This window comes from Artemia franciscana, unplaced genomic scaffold (genome assembly GCF_032884065.1).
Source record: "Artemia franciscana unplaced genomic scaffold, ASM3288406v1 PGA_scaffold_58, whole genome shotgun sequence".
NCBI classification, from domain to species: Eukaryota; Metazoa; Arthropoda; class Branchiopoda; order Anostraca; family Artemiidae; genus Artemia; species Artemia franciscana.
In genome coordinates this window covers 604,213-623,750 of record NW_027062698.1, presented here as the reverse complement: position 1 = coordinate 623,750, position 19,538 = coordinate 604,213, and the positions used below count along the sequence as shown (strand labels likewise).

Genomic DNA, 19,538 nt, shown 5'->3' with positions numbered 1-19,538 from the left:
GAAATAAAAATCAAACTTGTCTAGTAATAAAGTGGAACTTTATTGAGGGTTTGGGGTTGCCATATCCTGAGTAAATTATGTACAAGAAATCTTTTAACCTTTCAATAAATAATTAAGGATATTATCCATTGTTGTTGAATATAACAATTGAATGTTAATAGTTACAGATATACTTGAGAATATAGAAATATTAAAATCTTCGATTAGACGGATTCATGTGGTTATTAATTATTATGTTTTGTTTCAGAATCAAAGAAGACAAATGACCAATCCATAACTGGTGTCCGGTATTTTGTTTAAGATCTCCATGAGACTTAACTCCAGTGGGAGACTGACTGGATATTCATATATTTCCCGGTGACATAGAAAGGTTGCTTTTAGAAAATTCAAAATTATTACGTCGTGATATTTTCTATATTAAGTACGCCTAGTTTTTAACGCTGTTTTACCTAACTATAACGTATTTAACGGTAGTTGTTGTGTTGCTCGAAAAATTTGCAAGATCCTACTATCCACTCCTGAGAATCCTTAATGACAAAGCCAGTTAAGTTACTAAAATGATTCCTTCCCTATTAAAAATAATTTTTTTGAAGCTTAATGTTTCTTTTTGCTCTTGTAAGCTTGTAAGTGTGATCTGCTATGCATCTTCTATTTGAATACAAAGAACACAATCAGAAAATGTCAGTAAATCTCTTTTTTGAAATTGATCATCAAATTAGATTCGAGCAAAAAGAATATACATTTTGAACAAAAATTTTTTGTCATAACCTTCAAAAAGGATAAAAAAAACTTGATTTTGCAGGAGAGTACAGTTTGTATATTTAAGCATCACACTCAGAACAATTACGTGGGTGGGGCTTTCACTTGAAAATTTCTTAAAGGTAAGATTTAACGTATTAAACAAATATCCCTTGGACCCCCATTTTTTATGGCACTTGGTATTAACCAAGTGACATATAGCAATCGCAAATTCTGTCGGTCTGTCTGTCCGTCTGTCCTGGTTTTGTTACTTTAGGCACTTCCAGATAAGCTAGGACGATTAAATTTGGCAGGCGTATCAGGGACCAGACCAGATTAAATTAGAAGTACTCGTTTGTCACGATTCGACCATCTAGAGGGGCTGGGGGAGGAGGGGGTGGGGGAGGAGGGGGTGGCTGATTAATTCGGAAAAAGTGGAGTATTTTTAACTTACGAACGGGTGATAGAATCTTAATGAAATTTGATGTTTGTAAGGATATTTTGTGTCAGAGCTCTTATTTTAAATCCCGACCAGATTCGGTGACATTGGGGGGGGGGAGCCTAAAATCTCGGAAACGCTTAGAGTGGAGGGATCGGGATGAAACTTGGTGGGAAAAATAAGCAGAAGTCCTAGATACGTGATTGACATAACTGGAACGCATTTGCTCTGTTCGGTGGAGTTGGGGGGAGGGGAGGGTTAATTCTGAAAATTGAGGTATTTTTAACTTACGAAGGAGTGATTGGATCTTAATGAAATTTGAAGTTTGGAAGGATATCGTGTCTCAGAGCTCTTATTTTAAATCCTGACTGAATCTGGTAACATTGGGGGGAGTTGGGGGGCCTAAAACCTTGGAAAACGCTTAGAGTGGAGGGATTGGAATGAAACTTGATGGGAAAAATAATTATAAGCCCTAGATACGTGATGGACATAACTGGAACGGATACGCTCTCTTTGGGAGAGCTGGGGGTGAGGGGGGGGGGCTCATTCTGAAAAATTAGAGAAATATAATTTGATGTTTGGAAGGATATCGTGTCTTAGAGGTCTTATTTTAAATCCCGACAAGATCCGGTGAAGGGGAAGTTGAGTGGGGGGGCGGAACCTAAAATCTTGGAAAGCGCTTAGCGCGGAGGGATCGAGATGCAACTTGGTAGAAAAAATAAGCACAAGTCCTAGATACGAGACTGACATAACCGGAAGGATCTGCTCTCTTTGGGGGAGTTGGGGGGGGGTGTTAATTCTTAAAAAAGAAAAAAAATGAGGTATTTTGAACCTACGAAAGATTGATCGTATCTTAATGAAATTCCATATTTAGAAGGACCTCGAAACTCAGATCTCTTATTTTAAATCCCGACCGGATCCAGTGTTATTAGGGGGGGGTGGGGGGTGGAAATCTTGGAAAACGCTTAAAGCGGAGAGATCAGGATGGAACTTGGTGGAAAGAATAAGCACAAGTCCAAGATAGGTGACTACCATAACCGGACCGGATCCGCTCTCTTTGGTGGAGTTGGGGGGGGGGAAGTAATTTGGAAAAATTAGAAAAAATTAGGTATTTGTTACTTAGGAACGGGTGATTAGATCTTAATGAAATTTGATATATAGAAGGATCTTGTGCTTTGGAACTCTCATTTTAAATCCCGACCAGATCCGGTGACATTGATGGGAGTTGGAGGGGGAAATCGGAATTCCTTCAAAATGTGAAAATCGAGGTATCTTGCAAATGGGTGATCAGATCTTAATGAATTTTGATATTTAGAAGGACCTCGTGACTCAGATCTCTTATTTTAAATTCCGACCGGCATTAAGCCTCTGATTTTCCTTTTAAAGCAATCTATTGATTCTTAGAATTTTGCTAGAGCTCATACCATATGAGTTTTAGTTAGAGAGGGATACTGTAGCTCTACTTTGACATAACTTTTTTTTTCTGTTAGAGAGGGATACTATAGCTCTAATTTGACATAACTTTGGTATGAATCTTTCAGCGGAAATGTTAATTTTATTCTAGAGCCATACAGTTGACGTTTGGACATGCCCATGAAAAGAAAACAAATAGAACAAAATATACTCTTATGATAGACAGTGTGTACTTGTCATAAGAAACGAGATTTTATGAAACTCAACTTTATGGATCCTAGGTTTTAAAGCTAGGATTAACTAATTGACTTTTTACATCCAGATTTTTACTAACTGACTAACTGACCAAGTTTTTACTAACTGACTGAAAGCTAGGACTAAAAATTAACTGACTTTTTTTAATTAGAAGGGTATACTATAGCTCTACGTTGGCATTACTTTGGTATGCATCTTTCAGTGAAAATGTTAATTTTATTCTATAGTCATACATTTGACGTTTGGACATACCCTTGAAAAGAAAAAAATAGAGCAAAATATACTCTTATGATAGACACTGTGCACTTGTCATAAGAATCGAAATTTTATGAAACTCAACTTTATGGATCCTGGGTTGGAGAGGTTCAAAATACGATCCAATTGAAATGGAAATCCAACTTGTCTAGTAATAAAGTGGAACTTTATTGAGGGTTTGGGGTTGCCATATCCTGAGTAAATTATGTACAAGAAATCTTTTAACCTTTCGAGAAATAGTTAAGGATATTATCGATTGTTGTTGAATATAACAGTTGAATGTTAATAGTTACAGATATACTTGAGAATATGTAAATATTAGAATCTTCGATTAGACGGATTCATGTGGTTATTAATTATTATGTTTTGTTTCAGAATCAAAGAAGACAAATGGCCAATCCATAACTGGTGTCCGGTATTTTGTTGAAGATCTCCATGAGACTTCACTCCAGTGGGAGACTGACTGGATATTCATGCACTTCCCGGTGCCATAGAAAGGTTTGCTTTTAGAAAATTCAAAATTATTGCGTTGTGATTTTTTCTGTGTTATATACGCTTAATTTTTAACGCTGTTATACCTTACTATAACGTATATAACGGTAGTTCTTGCGTTGCTAAAAAAATTGTAAGATCCTACTATCCACTAATGTCCTGAGAATCCTTAATGACAAAGACAGTTAAGTTACTGAAATGATTCCTTCCCTATTAAAAATAAATGAAACAAAAAAGGAAGAAAAAGTAAATGTTTTGAAGCTTAATGTTTCTTTTTGCTCTTGTAAGCTTGTAAGTGTGATCTGCTATACATCTTCTATTTGAATACAAAGAACACAATCAGAAAATGTCAGTAAATCTCTTTTTTGAAATTGATCATTAAATTAGATTCGAGCAAAAAGAATATACATTTTGAATAAAAATTTTTTGTCATAACCTTCAAAAAGGATAAAAAAAACTTGATTTTGCAGGAGAGTACAGTTTGTATATTTAAGCATCACACTCAGAACAATTACGTGGGTGGGGCTTTCACTTGAAAATTTCTTAAAGGTAAGATTTAACATATTAAACAAATATCCCTTGGACCCCCTTTTTTGTATGGCACTTGGTATTAACCAAGTGACATATAGCAATCGCAAATTCTGTCGGTCTGTCGGTCTGTCTGTCCTGGTTTTGCTACTTTAGGCACTTCAAGATAAGCTAGGACGATTAAATTTGGCAGGCGTATCAGGGACCGGGCCAGATTAAATTAGAAATAGTCATTTGGCCCGATTTGACCATCTTGGGGGAGGGAGGGGGTGGCCGATTAATTCTAAGAAAATAGAAAAAATGGAGTATTTTTAACTTACGAACGGGTGATGGAATCGAAGGATATTGTGTCTCAGAGCTCTTATTTTAAATCCTGACCAGATTCGGTGACATTGGGGGGGGGAGCCTAAATTCTTGGAAACGCTTAGAGTGGAGGGATCGGGATAAAACTAGGTGGGAAAAATAAGCAGAAGACCTAGATACGTGATTGACATAACCGGAACGGATTTTCTCTGTTCGCTGGAGTTGGGGGGAGGGGAGGGTTAATTCTGAAAAATGAGGTATTTTTAACTTACGAAGGAGTGATTGGATCTAATGAAATTTGAAGTTTGGAAGGATATCGTGTCCCAGAGCTCTTATTTTAAATCCTGACTGAATCTGGTAACATTGTGGGGAGTTTGGGGGCCTAAAACCTTGGAAAACGCTTAGAGTGGAGGGATTGGAATGAAACTTGATGGGAAAAATAATTATAAGCCCTAGATACGTGATGGACATAACCGGAACGGAGACGCTCTCTTTGGGGGAGCTGGGGGTGAGGGGTGGTTCATTCTGAAAAATTAGAAAAATGAAATTTGATGTTTGGAAGGATATCGTGTCTAAGAGGTCTTATTTTAAATCCCGACAAGATCCGGTGAAGGGGAAGCTGAGTGGGGGGGAACCTAAAATCTTGGAAAGCGCTTAGCTCGGAGGGATCGGGATGAAACTTGGTAGAAAAAATAAGCACAAGTCCTAGATACGAGACTGACATAACCGGAAGGATCTGCTCTCTTTGGGGGAGTTGGGGGGACGGTTGATTCTAAAAAAAAGAAAAAAATGAGGTATTTTTAACCTGCGAAAGAGTGATCGTCTCTTATTGAAATTCCATATTTAGAAGGACCTCGAAACCCAGATCTCTTATTTTAAATCCCAACCGGATCCAGTGTTATTAGGGGGGGGGGGGAAATCTTGGAAAATGCTTAAAGCGGAGAGATCAGGATGAAACTTGGTGGAAAGAATAAGCACAAGTCCAAGATAGGTGAATGAAATAACCGGACCGGATCCGCTCTCTTTGGTGGAGTTGGGGGGGGGGGGAAATTAATTTAGAAAAATTAGAAAAAACTAGGTATTTGTTACTTAGGAACTGGTGATTAGATCTTAATGAAATTTGATATATAGAAGGATCTTGTGCTTTAAAACTCTGATTTTAAATCCCGACCAGATCCGGTGACATTGATGGGAGTTGGAGGAGGAAAGCGGAATTCCTTCAAAACGTGAAAATCGAGGTATCTTGCAAATGGGTGATCAGATCTTAATGAATTTTGATATTTAGAAGGACCTCGTGACTCAGATCTCTTATTTTAAATCCCAACCGGCATTAAGCCTCTGATTTTCCTTTTGAAGCAATCTATTGATTCTTAGAATTTTGCTAGAGCTCATACCATATGAGTTTTAGTTAGAGAGGGATACTATAGCTCCACTTTGACATAACTTTTTTTTCTGTTAGAGAGGGATATTATAGCTCTACTTTGACATATTTTAGGTATGAATTTTTCAGCGGAAATGTTAATTTTATTCTAGAGCCATACATTTGACGTTTGGACATGCCCTTGAAAAGAAAACAAATATAACAAAATATACTCTTATGATAGACAGTGTGTACTTGTCATAAGAAACAAAATTTTATGAAACTCAACTTTATAGATCCTAGATTTTATAGCTAGGATTAACTAACTGACTTTTTATATCCAGATTTTTACTAACTGACTAACTGACCAAGTTTCTACTGACTGAAAACTAGGACTAAAATTAACTGACTTTTTTTTTTAATTAGAAGGGGATATTATAGCTCTATGTTGGCATTACTTTGGTATACATCTTTCAGTGAAAATGTTAATTTTATTCGAGAGCCATACATTTGACGTTTGGACACACCCTTGAGAAGAAAACAAATAGAACCAAATATACTCTTATGATAGACACTGTGCACTTGTCATAAGAATCGAAATTTTATGAAACTCAACTTTATGGATCCTGGCTTGGAGAGGATCAAAATACGATCCAATTGAAATAAAAATCCAACTTGTCTAGTAATAAAGTGAAACTTTATTGAGGGTGTGGGGTTGCCATATCCTAAGTAAATTATGCACAGACAATTTCAGAACCTTTCGAAAAATAGTTAAGGATATTACCGATTGTTGTTGAATATAACAGTTGAATGTTAATAGTTACAGATATACTTGAGAATATGTAAATATTAGAATCTTCGATTAGACGGATTCATGTGGTTATTAATTATTATGTTTTGTTTCAGAATCAAAGAAGACAAATGACCAATCCATAACCGGTGTCCGGTATTTTGTTGAAGATCTCCATGAGACTTAACTCCAGTGGGAGACTGACTGGATATTCATATACTTCCCGGTGACATAGAAAGGTTTGCTTTTAGAAAATTCTAAATTTTTACGTTGTGATTTTTTCTGTGTTATGTACGCTTAGTTTTTAACACTGTTTTACCTAACTATAATAACGGTATATAACGTATATAACGGTAGTTGTTGCGTTGCTAAAAAAATTTACAAGATCCTACTATCCACTAATGTCCTGAGAATCCTTAATGACAAAGACAGTTAAGTTACTGAAATGATTCCTTCCCTATTAAAAATAAATGAAACAAAAAAGGAAGAAAAAGTAAATGTTTTGAAGCTTAATGTTTCTTTTTGCTCTTGTAAGCTTGTAAGTGTGATCTGCTATACATCTTCTATTTGAATACAAAGAACACAATTAGAGATTTTCGGTAAATCAGAGCCTCTTTTTTGAAATTGATTGTCAAATTAGATTCGAGCAAAAAGAATATACATTTTGAACAAATGTTTTTGGTCATAACCTTCAAAAAGGATAAAAAGACTTGATTTTGCAGAAGAATAAAGTTTGAATATTTATGCATCACACTCAAAACAATTACGTGGGGGCCTTTCACTTGAAAATTTCCTAAAGGTAAGATCTAACGTATTAAACAAATACCCCTTGGACCCCCTTTTTTTCTCCTTTTAAAGTTTTTTTTTATTGTGTTTTTAGTGAAGAGTATTGATCTTAAACAGTGGTCATTTATAGTGTCTTATCTAAAACTGCCAGTGTGATTAGCCTTAAGAGTTTAAAGTCCATGTTTTGTTTTTAAAGTACATCTGTCTGACTAATGAAAGTGTACCAAGATGATTTGCAAATAGTTTTGGCTTGCCCTAAAATTATCAGTTAGTTTAGCTTGTTTTAAAGGGTAATCATTATTATAACAGCAACAAAATGCAGAGCAAAAAAAAATCCAAATTGGAAATCCAAATGCCTTTTTACCAAATATAAATCCCATCACTTTGAAACCTGCACAATGTCCACTGGGGTGGCTCGAAGGGTGGGTGAGGGTGGATGACCCCCTCCCTCATTCGGTTTTTGCAAAGTTGTATAAGTCATTTTTTACCTCATTGAGGTCCCTGGTGATTAATTCTCAGACAGTCTTAAGTTGTATTTCCTTCTCCCGAGAAGACTTCTGTATTTTCAAACCGCTCGGTAAAAAAACTGCTGATTTTGACAAAACCCAGCCTCAGTTGTAGATACGAGAAACCAAATTCGCATGTAAATAGATAGAATTGTTTTATCTTATCATCCAATATCAATATTTAAATAGAGTCGTTTAAATTAAACCAGTTTAAAGGGACTGGACTGGTAGTAGCTCGTGCTTTAAAATCCTGTTTTTGCTCGTGCATTATTTGTTTTTGTTTGGTCGTTGTGTTCAAGCCCTACTTTTTTTAAGTCATTTAAGTCGTTAATTTAGCCTCATCCTCATCCCAGGCGCTCTCAATTCAGTCAGAGCCAGTCTTCGTTGTGTTTTCCGCCTCAGGAGACCCTTTCAAAGCAAGTGTATCCAAGACAGTTAAAAAACTCGATTGCAGAACAAGGCTGAGACGGATAAAACGCTTGAGAAGCACGAACAAGATTTGGCTGTCTACCAAGAAATTTTTTTCTCGGGACAAGATTGCTTTTGAAGAGGCTGGGATAGCTCATTGAAGTTGGTAGGTAAGTTTTTGCCTGGGACGAAAATAATGAGCAACGTTGAAAGTCATAACGAATAGAAATTAGACAAGAAATTATTCCAAAAGTGTGCCTCTGGCTCTTTACAGTAATTTTTGCGTCACGCCATCGGTCGTAAAAATGATGAGATGGAGTCAAAAACAGTGCAGGACGTTTCCGATCAAAGACCCCTGATCAGTCCCAGAGTTTGCATACAGGTCCAGTGGAAATTGTCCGTCACGCGTCAACTCAAAATAAATCTGATCTTTCATCCCTTTGTTCTATGACTATCTACCTTAGTTCTGCCCTAAGAATGACGGATGAATTATTTACTTATTTATAAACAAGTGAAATGGCATCATTTTTTTACAATTCTTAAAAGCGCTTATGCCAGATTCGCCTCTCACTCACTCGGATTATCTGTCTTGGCTTTTTCTACAATTAGCCATGGTCTGATGCCCACAACTACTTGATTTTAATTTAAAATTATTAATGGTAAATTCATTAATTCATTAATTAAAACGAGTCATTAATTTAAACAAGATTGTCCAGCAGTGGTCCACTCTTAAGAAGGGGCGAATACCAATTTGAGTGCTCTTATTTACGCGTTTAAACATGAGGTATTCTGTTTTAGCGTCTTGTTTGTCTCCGTAGATAAGTATAAATGATAAAGGACTAATCTATAATACATTTTGACGAGTCGTATAATGTGATCAAGGAGTCGTTCAAAGGAGGGAATATCACACCCTCTGGCCCTGGTGATTCGAGCCACACCTGAAGGTCCATGGAAAAACCAATGGCAGACCGATACGTTATCAATGTTAAACTACACCTACCTTGCCTGAGCATCGTGAAGTGTTGCGGCACCCTTTGACTGGCTTTGCAGAGTAAAGTGTTGCGAGAGCAACACTTTGGTTTTGTTTTTTTTTGCTATCGGTTAAACACTGAAGTTGTCAGCCTATCGAAGCTTTTAAAACGTTATGTTCAAAGAAGAACGCGATCAGTAATCACATGATCAAAGGCTATTCCTCAGCGTTGAAAAAACAACAATAAGAAAAGAATATTGAAAGAAGGGACTAAAATGACTTTGCAGCCAGTTGAACTTTATCCTTTTCAATCGTAGATATCGTGACGGATCAAGACTTGGAACAATATCTTATATAGTCTAGTTGGTATTATAAAGCTATCCGTAACTTTTCAGGATCAAAATACCATAGATGACACTCCATTAATTATTACGAAACTGCCTCGTTGTTTTATGTTATCGTCTCTACCCGTTGCCTAAACACTTAATTCTAGGTTACAGTGAGTATGGGTAGGCCACACCAACTAGCAAAAGTTACAAACCCCTCTTCACTAAAGGTAAAATAGTAACCTAACAGACGATTATTACTTACAAATCCCCTACATGTCTTAAAACTGGAACCAACTCGGTCTTATCATCAAATACACTGGAAACAAATAATAGGTACACCGAGTAACAAAATTTGCAAACCCCTCACTGCCGAAGATGATTATGAGCTAACAACTGACCTTTCCTTACAAGTCCCCTATTTGTCTCACAATTGGTATCGGCTTAGTTTTGGTTTCAATGTGTACCCTACTACTGAAGTTATCAACCCCTTGAAACTTTCAAACTAGTATATCTCATGAAGGAATTTTTGTATCAAAAAATGGATGACATATACTTTGATCAGGTCATCAAGAGCTATCGATTGCCGTCGAAAAAAAATTATGTCTGTCTTAGTTCAAAAGTTGATTTTTTTTTTTGCCGTAGGCCAACTTTCTAGCGTCACCACTTAGAAAGGAGCAAAGGATAAGCTCCAATTTTTTTTTAGCAATGACAGAACCTTTAAAGTTTAAGAGGTACATCTGATAACATTTCTCTACCTCAATCCCAAGTCCGAAAAAACAAACGATAAACCCAGCGAAAATCACGGCAGCACTTTCGGACCCGTGGGAAAATGCCGCTTTTTTGCTTCTGTAAATTTTTCTATTTATCACTCAAAGAAGATATATTGGCTGTGGGGCCGGGTAACTGCCGCATATATTTAACACTTATAGATTTTAGTCCATCAACTTGAAACTGGTGCCTGCCTGCTTGCCTGCTAGAACGGAGCTTTCCACTCGAAAGCAGAAACATGGTTTGATGAAACGAAAGCTTGTCTGCACAACTTCAGATACTCCTCCCTGACGTAGGCTACATAACTCCATTTCACTTCGCACACCATAGGCTCTGGCTCGTGGACAAGCAAAAACCATCCTTTTTGGCTCCAGGCAAGATTTCTGCGGAGCTTTCCAAAAATGTAATGCCATATTCATCAATCCGGTCTGAAGTCCACACTTTTCGTAAAAACTTACAAGCTAGACCCTTACCAGTTTCCAGGAATAAGCCGACATCGGCAGCACAGAAAAAAAACGGGATAAAACCAAAGTGTTGCTCTCGCAACACAATTGTAGATGTCAGATAAAAACTAAAATAGATTATGGGCGTTATTAATAACAGCATTTCATTTAGAAGGGCAAAGCAACCCCCGTATAAGAGGGTAGTTTTTACAAAGGGTTTACTTGAAAATGTCCAAAACCGAATGCTACAAGTAAATGACGTTTTTCGTTATCTTTATTTTGAAATATATGGCGCTCTTGTGTCGACCATTTGGATCGTCACTGGACAATGGTCTGAATTGTGTTAAAAAGGAAAAAATGTAAAATGTTTGCTTCAAAATAAGCATTATTGAACTAATTTATTTCTGACACCAACTAATTACTTTTGAATAGTTGTATTATTTTATGAATAGATGTAGACAGCGATTTTCTGTTGGAATTGATGTATTATTTTATACTGATTTTTATATTATTTTTTATATTCTCTATTATTCAGTTCTTTGTTGAAAATTTTTTAAAAGAAATAAAAATCAAGAACGATTGTTTTAATGCCATCGAAAATACTAGACGAAAAAGACAAAAATTTTTGGTAGGGTGACCACCTCGCTTGTTCTGTGGTACAAGAAAAATTTAGAAGGCAACACGTTAAGGAAATTTGGAAGGAAATATTTTCTGAAGGGAAATGTGAACGAAACAAATCGAATAAAAATAAACGACCTGGAAGCCAGCAAAAAAATTAAGAGAAACAAAATTTGAACGATTAAAAAAAAAAAAGCGTCTATACCTAATCAATTGGCAAAAAAATAAGTTGAATTTAAAAATTTACAAGCCAAAAAACATTTATTCAAAACCTAACACTCGCCAAAATTTACGATTTGCAATAAGCAATAGTACTGGCCCAGTACTAAATATGTGACTGAATTGGTAAAAATGAATCGGAAAAAGTCAACGTAATTAGCTCAGCTCGGGAAAAAACTACTTGATATGTTGTTTAGCGTTAATCAGTGCTTCTAAATGTGGCTTTCTTTTTCTTGTTAGCTGTTGTTGTTGTTGTTGTTGATTCCAACGTTTTTGGAGCATGAATCAGCTCCGTCACGTACGTATCAATCTTGTCCAGACAATGTGTATGGAGAATTTTTAAGAAACGATGACTACTTTCAGATTAGTGAATCACTTAGAATCGTTATTTGCAGATTCTTTATTGGTGGCAAACCATTTTTTCCACTAGTATAGCCACCTACGTCAGACCACCCTAATTAATTCTATAGTATTTACAGCCGTAAATTACAATTTACATTAAATTTCGTGGGAAACACATTAAACTTATACAATATATTGAATACATTAATAAACATTTGACTTGATACAACATGACCCAAGACTGTTAAAGCACATCGAATAAACTTGAAGTTCTAATAAAACAACCCAGTGCAGAAACAGACACCCTACGAGCCCACGGAGGGGCGGATGAATGACCCACCACCGCACGGAAAGTAAAGGCACCAAAGAGCTTTAGAACTTTTCTTTTTAATATTTCACGCTGGATATAATACTTTTTACACGACATTATAACATGGCGGACATCTTCATATACATTACATACAATGCAATTTGGGGAGTCAACCAAATTCCATTTAAAGAGAACAGAATTCACTTTAGCATGGCCAGATCTGATTCGAAATATTGTTGTGGCAATTTTCCTCTCACTGTGAATTAGGTCCAATGGAGGAGGCTTAAAATCATATAGATCCAAGATTGTATTAGTGGACTTTCTTGTGAAATCAGCTTTCTCATCAATTGCGGATTTGGCCTCATAACCCTGAATATATTCACTCAGGGACAAGTTTACATCCAACAATTCACCATTTCTGCAAGCCCATTTTGCCATTTTGTCAGCTGACTCGTTCCCAGGAATACCTGCATGTGCTGGGACCCATGTAAGTTGTAGATCATAACCATGTATTAGAAGGTCATCAACTATTTTTTCAATTTGTGCAGCAGTTTCTTTGGCATCATTTCGTTTCATAGCTAAGTAATTTAATACAGATAGAGAATCAGAACAAATCAAAAAGCTACCAACTATACCGTTTGACTTAATATAAAGAAGTGCTTGATAAATAGCAATCATTTCTGCAGAAAAAACAGTAAGCTTGTCAGGTAGCTTAAATCCGCAAGAAGTACCAGTTGACGGGACTACAAAAGCGCAGCCTACACCCATTTCCGACTTAGATCCGTCAGTATATATGTGAGTAAAGTCAGTCCATTGCAGAGTCAGCCTATACCACTCTAATTTTAAAATTATTGTTCCTGAATCATTAATTCTATTATCTAGAGCTAAATTAATTACATTACCTATTCCGTTGAAGCGTGAGGAAAGGTCATCTATATTTGGGGTTGGAACTAGGCCTGGAAGGCCAGCATTACTCATCAGACAAGAATATTTATAGACTGTAGGGGAAAACCTTGGTCTAAACTGGAGATCTTGATTCCATGTAGCAATGCATTCTTTATAAACAATATGATTTGTTGATCCCATTTTTTTTAGAAAGTAACGGGCTTGAAGATTATTTCTTCTCCTCTGAAGTGATGTGACGCCAAGCTCACAGTAGAGGGCTGGGGTGGGGGTGGTTTTTAAGCAGCCTAGAGCTCGTCGGAGAACTTGATTAAAAGCTGAATCAAGTTTCTGGAGGTTGTGCTTAGTTGCTTCCCTATAGAACATGCTACCATAGTCCAGTTTGCTGGTGATTGTTGCTCCAATTAGTTTTGAAACACAAGAATATGGGGCTCCTCTTTTAGAGAGGCAGATTGCATTGACAAAGTTTGCCCTACTTCACAGGTTACCAACAAGATAGTCGATGTGGTTAGTCCATAGCAACTTTGAATCCAGTAAGACTCCTAGATAGCAAAATTTCTCTGCATGTTGGATGTCCACTCCTGCTAAAGACACAATGGGGGGTTGAGCATTTGTTCGATTTTTCCTTGAGAAAAGAACACTTACTGACTTCTCTGTTGAAAATGACATGTAGTTTTCCATTGTCCAATTTTCTAAGTAATACAGGGCTTTTTGGACTGAAGCCTTAAGGCATCCCCTATCTCGAGAGGAGGCAGCTACTGCAATGTCATCAGCATATAAGTATAGTTTACAACCCAGTATCGTATCTAAGTTTATATCGTGACAATATACTAAAAACAATAAAGGACTTAGTACCCCTCCTTGGGGGAGACCCACATTATTTGGAGCACTAAAAAAGCCAGACGAATGATTTTCTAAAGTTATTTCTATTTTCCTCTCAGTCAAGAAATTACCAATCCATTCCACGATTTGAGGGCTAATATTTAGCTTCTTTAGTTTTGCCATTAGAGTAGGGATATTCACTCTGTCAAATGCTGAAGTCATATCAAGGAAAACAGCTAGAGTTTCTTTTCCTAGGCGGAATCCCTGTTTTATTTGATTTTCAAGCCTCACAAGACAGTCTATTGTACTGCGTTGGGGCAGAAAGCCTAGTTGTTCTGGCTGAACTACTTTCTCAATTTCTGGTAGAACTTTCTTTTTTATCAGTCTCTCCATTAGCTTGCAGAGGCATGAAGTCAAGGCAATTGGGCGATATGATTTTGGGGATGTAGGGTCCTTTTGGGGTTTCAGGATTGGTATTATTGCAGCTTTTTTCCAAAGCGATGGGACATAACCTTCCTTGATGGACCTATTAAACAAAGTTAAGACAGAAGCCTTAAGCAGGGGGGACATGTTGGACAGCATCTCATTGTGAATCCTGTCTGGGCCCATAGCCCCTGGTTTTAATTTTTTAATAATCGTATCAATATCCTGTTCTACAAGTTCAATATCATTCTTAGGGAAGACCTGTGTAGGTTGCATAGTGGGTCGGTTTTGAGTAGAAAGTTGTGGAGGAATGTTTGCAATTAGATACTCTTTCAGAAGTTTTATTTTCTCGGGTGTTGTGGCGGCAGTGGTTCCGTTGTGTATCATGATGCCAGATATTGGGGAAGACCTTTGTCCAGTGTAGACTTTCCAGCTCCTCCACAACTCTTTGATTGATGTAGTCTTCGTAAACTTTGTCTCAATTAGAGTCTTCCATCCATTCTTGATTTCTTGGGGAACAATTTTCCTAAAGATGGCTTGTTTTGCATTCATTTCAATTTTGTTTGTAACTGTAGGATTTCTTCTAAACTTGTTTCTTGCCGTGTTTCGTTCCTTATAAGCTTTTTGGCATGCAGCATTCCACCCTGGTGTGGAGTTTCTAGATTTTCTTTTAAGTTTTACATACCCAAATACCCTTTCACTAGCATTCACCATAACTTGAGTTAACTTCTCATTAAGCTCCTCAACAGAGGTAGGTAGTTCAACATCCGTCAGATCCGAGTCTACCTCTCTCTGCCATTCAGGCCAGGACTCCTTGCGGAACTTCCAACTCACCGACTTCATTAACTGAAGTCTATAAGCAGAAAAATTAAGCACTGACATTACTGGGAAATGATCAGAGTCAAAGGGTGACGGTATAATAACCTCAAAGTCAACTGAAAGGTCTAAAGAAGCAATTGTTAAATCTATAGTAGAAGTCTTCCCATTTAAGGGGTTTAGCCTAGTACCTAGATCTATTGGAGTGATAAGACAAACCATATTTTGAGGATCAGTAATAAAATCTGCCAGTAAATTAGAATTATTATTTGGAGAAGATGTTGAGTCCCACATTGGGTTATGAAGGTTGAAGTCACCAGCAATTATTTTCCTCTCTTTACATTTCTGAAAAGCATCTTTGAACTGTTTAAAATCAAAGTCAGTTGCAGTCCTGTTATAATAGTTGATAACGGATATCCAGTTATCCGTTCCATCCTCTTTGACAGATATAATCCCAATTTCATTTTTTCCTGGGGTAAAATCATCTACTATTTTAAACGGGATATTATCCTTAACTAAAGTCATAAGTCCTCCCCCTGGTCCTGTCTTCCTATCCCATCTAGCCATGCTATAGCCTTTAAAATTTGGGGAAGTTTTCTGTTCATTCAATAAAGTTTCCTGAATTAGTACAATATCTGGCTTACTCCTCACTAGAAGGTTTTTCAATTCTACTACCTTTGATTTTCCCATTCCCCTAATGTTTAGTTGGATTACCCTTGTAGTCATTCTTTGATTTTTTGTTTATGAACACGCTTATTTAATGTCTTTTTCTCTGGAGAGGACAAAATTTTCTTTGGAACAAAGTTATCTTCATCCATACCATCCTCTGAGTCTGTTTCATTTCCAGAAACAAAGGATTCAGATTTCTTCAGTGAAGACAGGATCTTCTGTACCTCTGACTTCGAGCTTTTGCTTAACTTTACACTGGAAGCAATCAGTGAGCACAATGATGACACTACTGTGGTTAGTTGGTCTATTTTTTCTCTCAGTAAGACAACTTCCTTGTTAATTGGTTCCTGTATTTTTGCTTCTGGTGGGATTGAAGGGTGAACAAGGACTGGAAAATGTTCAAAGTTTAAAGCTGGTGGTGGTGTGTGCAGAGTCTTCCCTTTGGTGTCAGTGAAAGCTTGAACTGCATCTTTGAATGATATACCTTTTGTGACTGACGTTTTCAGAATTGCAGCTCTAAACTTGTAATCCTGGCACTCTTTACTGAGGGCAGTGTGCTGTCCATTACAGTTTGCACATCTTACTTTTTGTTCATTTCTGTTTTTGTTTAACTCAGGGCAAGCTGTCATGGGGTGATTATCTCCACAAATACCACAAGTATCTTTACCCCAACAGTTTAGAGAGTTATGGCCAAATTTCTGGCACTTGAAACATCTCAACGGTTTTGGTATGAACTGTTTCACCACAGTGAGGGCACTCCATATAGGAATTATTGTAGGAAAATCCATTTCTTGAGAGAAGTCAACATGTATAGTGTAGCTAGTGTATGGTTTACCATCTCTAGATGTGGGATGAGGGTTTAGTACAGTTGCCTTTGTAACCTGTTCTACTTGCTGAATCTCCTTACAGAGTTCTTCAGGAGTAGCTAAGTCCCTGGGAACGTATAGTACTCCTTTTCTGCTTGAGTATAGCATATTTTCTGGCTTCATTTCAAATTTGATCACTATATTATTCAATGTGAGATCCCTTATGCCTAAGATCTTATTAGCAATGTCTAGATTTTTTGGAACAACTTCAAGAGAGCCTCTAGGACCTATTCGTGGGAGTATTTTCCCATAATCATTTCCTAGAGCTACAGCCAATCTACGCCCTAGATATCCAGCAGAAGTCTTTGATAGAGGGACTAGCATACCCTTGTCATTAGTGTCAGTAATTTTTGTCATATCATGACCTTTAGCCAACAAATTTGGTACAGTGGGTCCACCTCTAACTCCCCCACAACCTCCACCCTTCCCAGGACTACCAGGAACCATTACTTCTTTCACGTGACAAGCTTACTTTGCAGAAAAAAAAAAAAAAAAAAAAAAAAAAAAAAGAAAAAAAAAAAAAAAAAAAAAAAAAAAAAAAAAAAAAAAAAAAAAAAAAAAAGTGAATGCACAAATACGATTAAACAGACCTCAATAAAGTAAAAAGAGAGGCAAAAATACAAGCAAATAAGGGCACTATATACAACACATACATACAAGTAAGCAATATTTCATATGGCACAAGATCTCAAGGAGATAAAAGAGCCTAAAAGGTGGTCTGAATATCAACCATACAGTCCCTTCACTGTTTTGCATTTACCAAAATTCAATAAACACTTTTTCACCTTCACATTAATTTGTTATTTTTTTTTTTCAACCATCAAAATCTTCAGGTATTACTATTTTCTACAACTTGAATTGTTGCCAAGCAGCGTTTTAACAGCACTTAAATTGATTATTTTGAACTTGTATCACTAATCCCAAGTTGAATAATTGCAGTTTAACCACAAAATGTTTTATTCAACCATGTTCTTATAGGCTACCAATTCCAATAGACTAGAGAACTTTATTATGACTTTTATATTCCTGTGTAATTCTTAAATTACTTTCTTCTGCATTGTTCATTTTTAAACTTTCCGCACAATCGGTTTTATTCCTTTTTCTCTTATTTTAAATATAGGGTGTGTTCAAATAATGTCGATATTAGCCTAGTAGCTTGGGTGCCTTCTTGTTAGCTTTTCACGTTGTTTGCATAAAGCTTATTTGAGTAAAACTCTAAACTCTAATCCATAATAATATTTTAATTTGTTCTAGAGCCTTGCATGTGACATATTGTTGCCTTTACAGGAGAAGATAATTATTGTCGATTTTTCATTGATTGTTATTAGAATAGTTAGAGCTTGTTATTATGTTTATTCTTCTTTTTTTCTATATAGGCATAAAGGTTTTACATTGCTCAAATGATGCAGTTTACAAGTGTTCTGAACCGGCACCACTATTGCTGTTCAAGGTATGAATGAATCGAGGAGGCCCCTTAAAGTAGGTGTCATACTTAATATGAAGAAAATACGCCACGTTTTGAGCGGTTCGTTTAACCCTGGTTAAACTCAAGTTTGTAGTCTGTCTTTAATACAGGAGTACTGGTGAATTTCTCACTGGCGAAGGGATTCTGTAAGTATCTCCCCTCATTAAAGTCTTTTATTATTGAAGAAGGTCACATCACTTATCTGTTTTATTATCCCCTCAAACGTCTTTCGCTTATTGTTCTTTAATCTCAAGACTAGGTAAACATCTAAAATATATCCTTTGTAGCCTAGCATTGTGTTTTGTTTATTTTTTAGAGAGGGGGGAGTAAGAACACTTAAACCTAAGAATAAAAAAACCGATGTTTACTAATTAGAAATTGTTAAAAGAGTGTTTATATATGCCACTTCAAACTCGGACTTGCCTTTTGTATTTCTCTGTTGGAAGAGGGATACTATATTAAAATATTAATCGGGAGTGGGGTAAAATTCTAGGCATTCAGAAAGGGATATAAAGCATGACTCCAACAGTATAGAAAAAGCATAAACTACATTAAATTTAATAGATTAGACATATCTTTTTTTTGTTCTTAAGTTGCTTAATATCTCTGATATCATTAGTGAAATAGATATAACAAAACTTACACAACAAAAAACGTATTCTCTTTTTTTCATTGGTCCAAAGGGGCTATTTTATCTTCGGTTCAATATAAACCAAACGTAAAGAACAAGCACAGTCATATATAAATTAATATTTCATTTTAGGTTATGTACGCACTTTTATAATTTCGCTTGTTAATGCTAGATGGGATTGGTTTGTTTTTATTTGCTAGAGGCAATGACGGTTCGCAAATCTGTTTCCAAACTTGAAAAATCCTGCAAGTTGGAAATGTCTTGATGCAAATAGATTATGGCATTGTAATAAAAAAAAAAAGGTAGATGGGAGAAAAGGCCCTATAGAGTCTAGGCTATAGATATTTTTTTTTCAAATTGGCCTTAGGCCACTTCTGAGACGTAGGGGGGGGGGCACTTGCTCCAGCATAAGAAATTCTAGGGATGCAAAATTTCAAGTAAATAATCGAACAGTTACAACCGTTCGTAATTTTGAATTTTTATTTTTATTAAAATAAAGCAAAAGGTGCAGTTGGCATAATATAAGCAAATTGAATCCAAAATTTGATAATACCCAAGGTATTTCAAGATGAGGCCAAAGCAGCCACTGGGCCATTTAGTACTATAGATCAGTTGTTGATAAAAATAATTACAATAGACCTCTTTTACAGGGTCTATGTGCTCAATGAGCA

The 19,538-nt window shown here is 36.4% G+C and overlaps 1 long non-coding RNA gene across 1 annotated transcript; it reads left to right on the top strand.

The window, feature by feature from the left end:
• The first annotated feature begins 168 nt into the window (after positions 1-168).
• LOC136042063 (uncharacterized) lies at positions 169-19,004 on the top strand. Its single transcript, XR_010621158.1, has 5 exons — positions 169-370; positions 3,476-3,598; positions 6,690-6,812; positions 8,219-8,443; positions 18,148-19,004. It is a non-coding gene; the product is annotated as an uncharacterized LOC136042063 (long non-coding RNA).
• Positions 19,005-19,538: the final 534 nt, after the last annotated feature.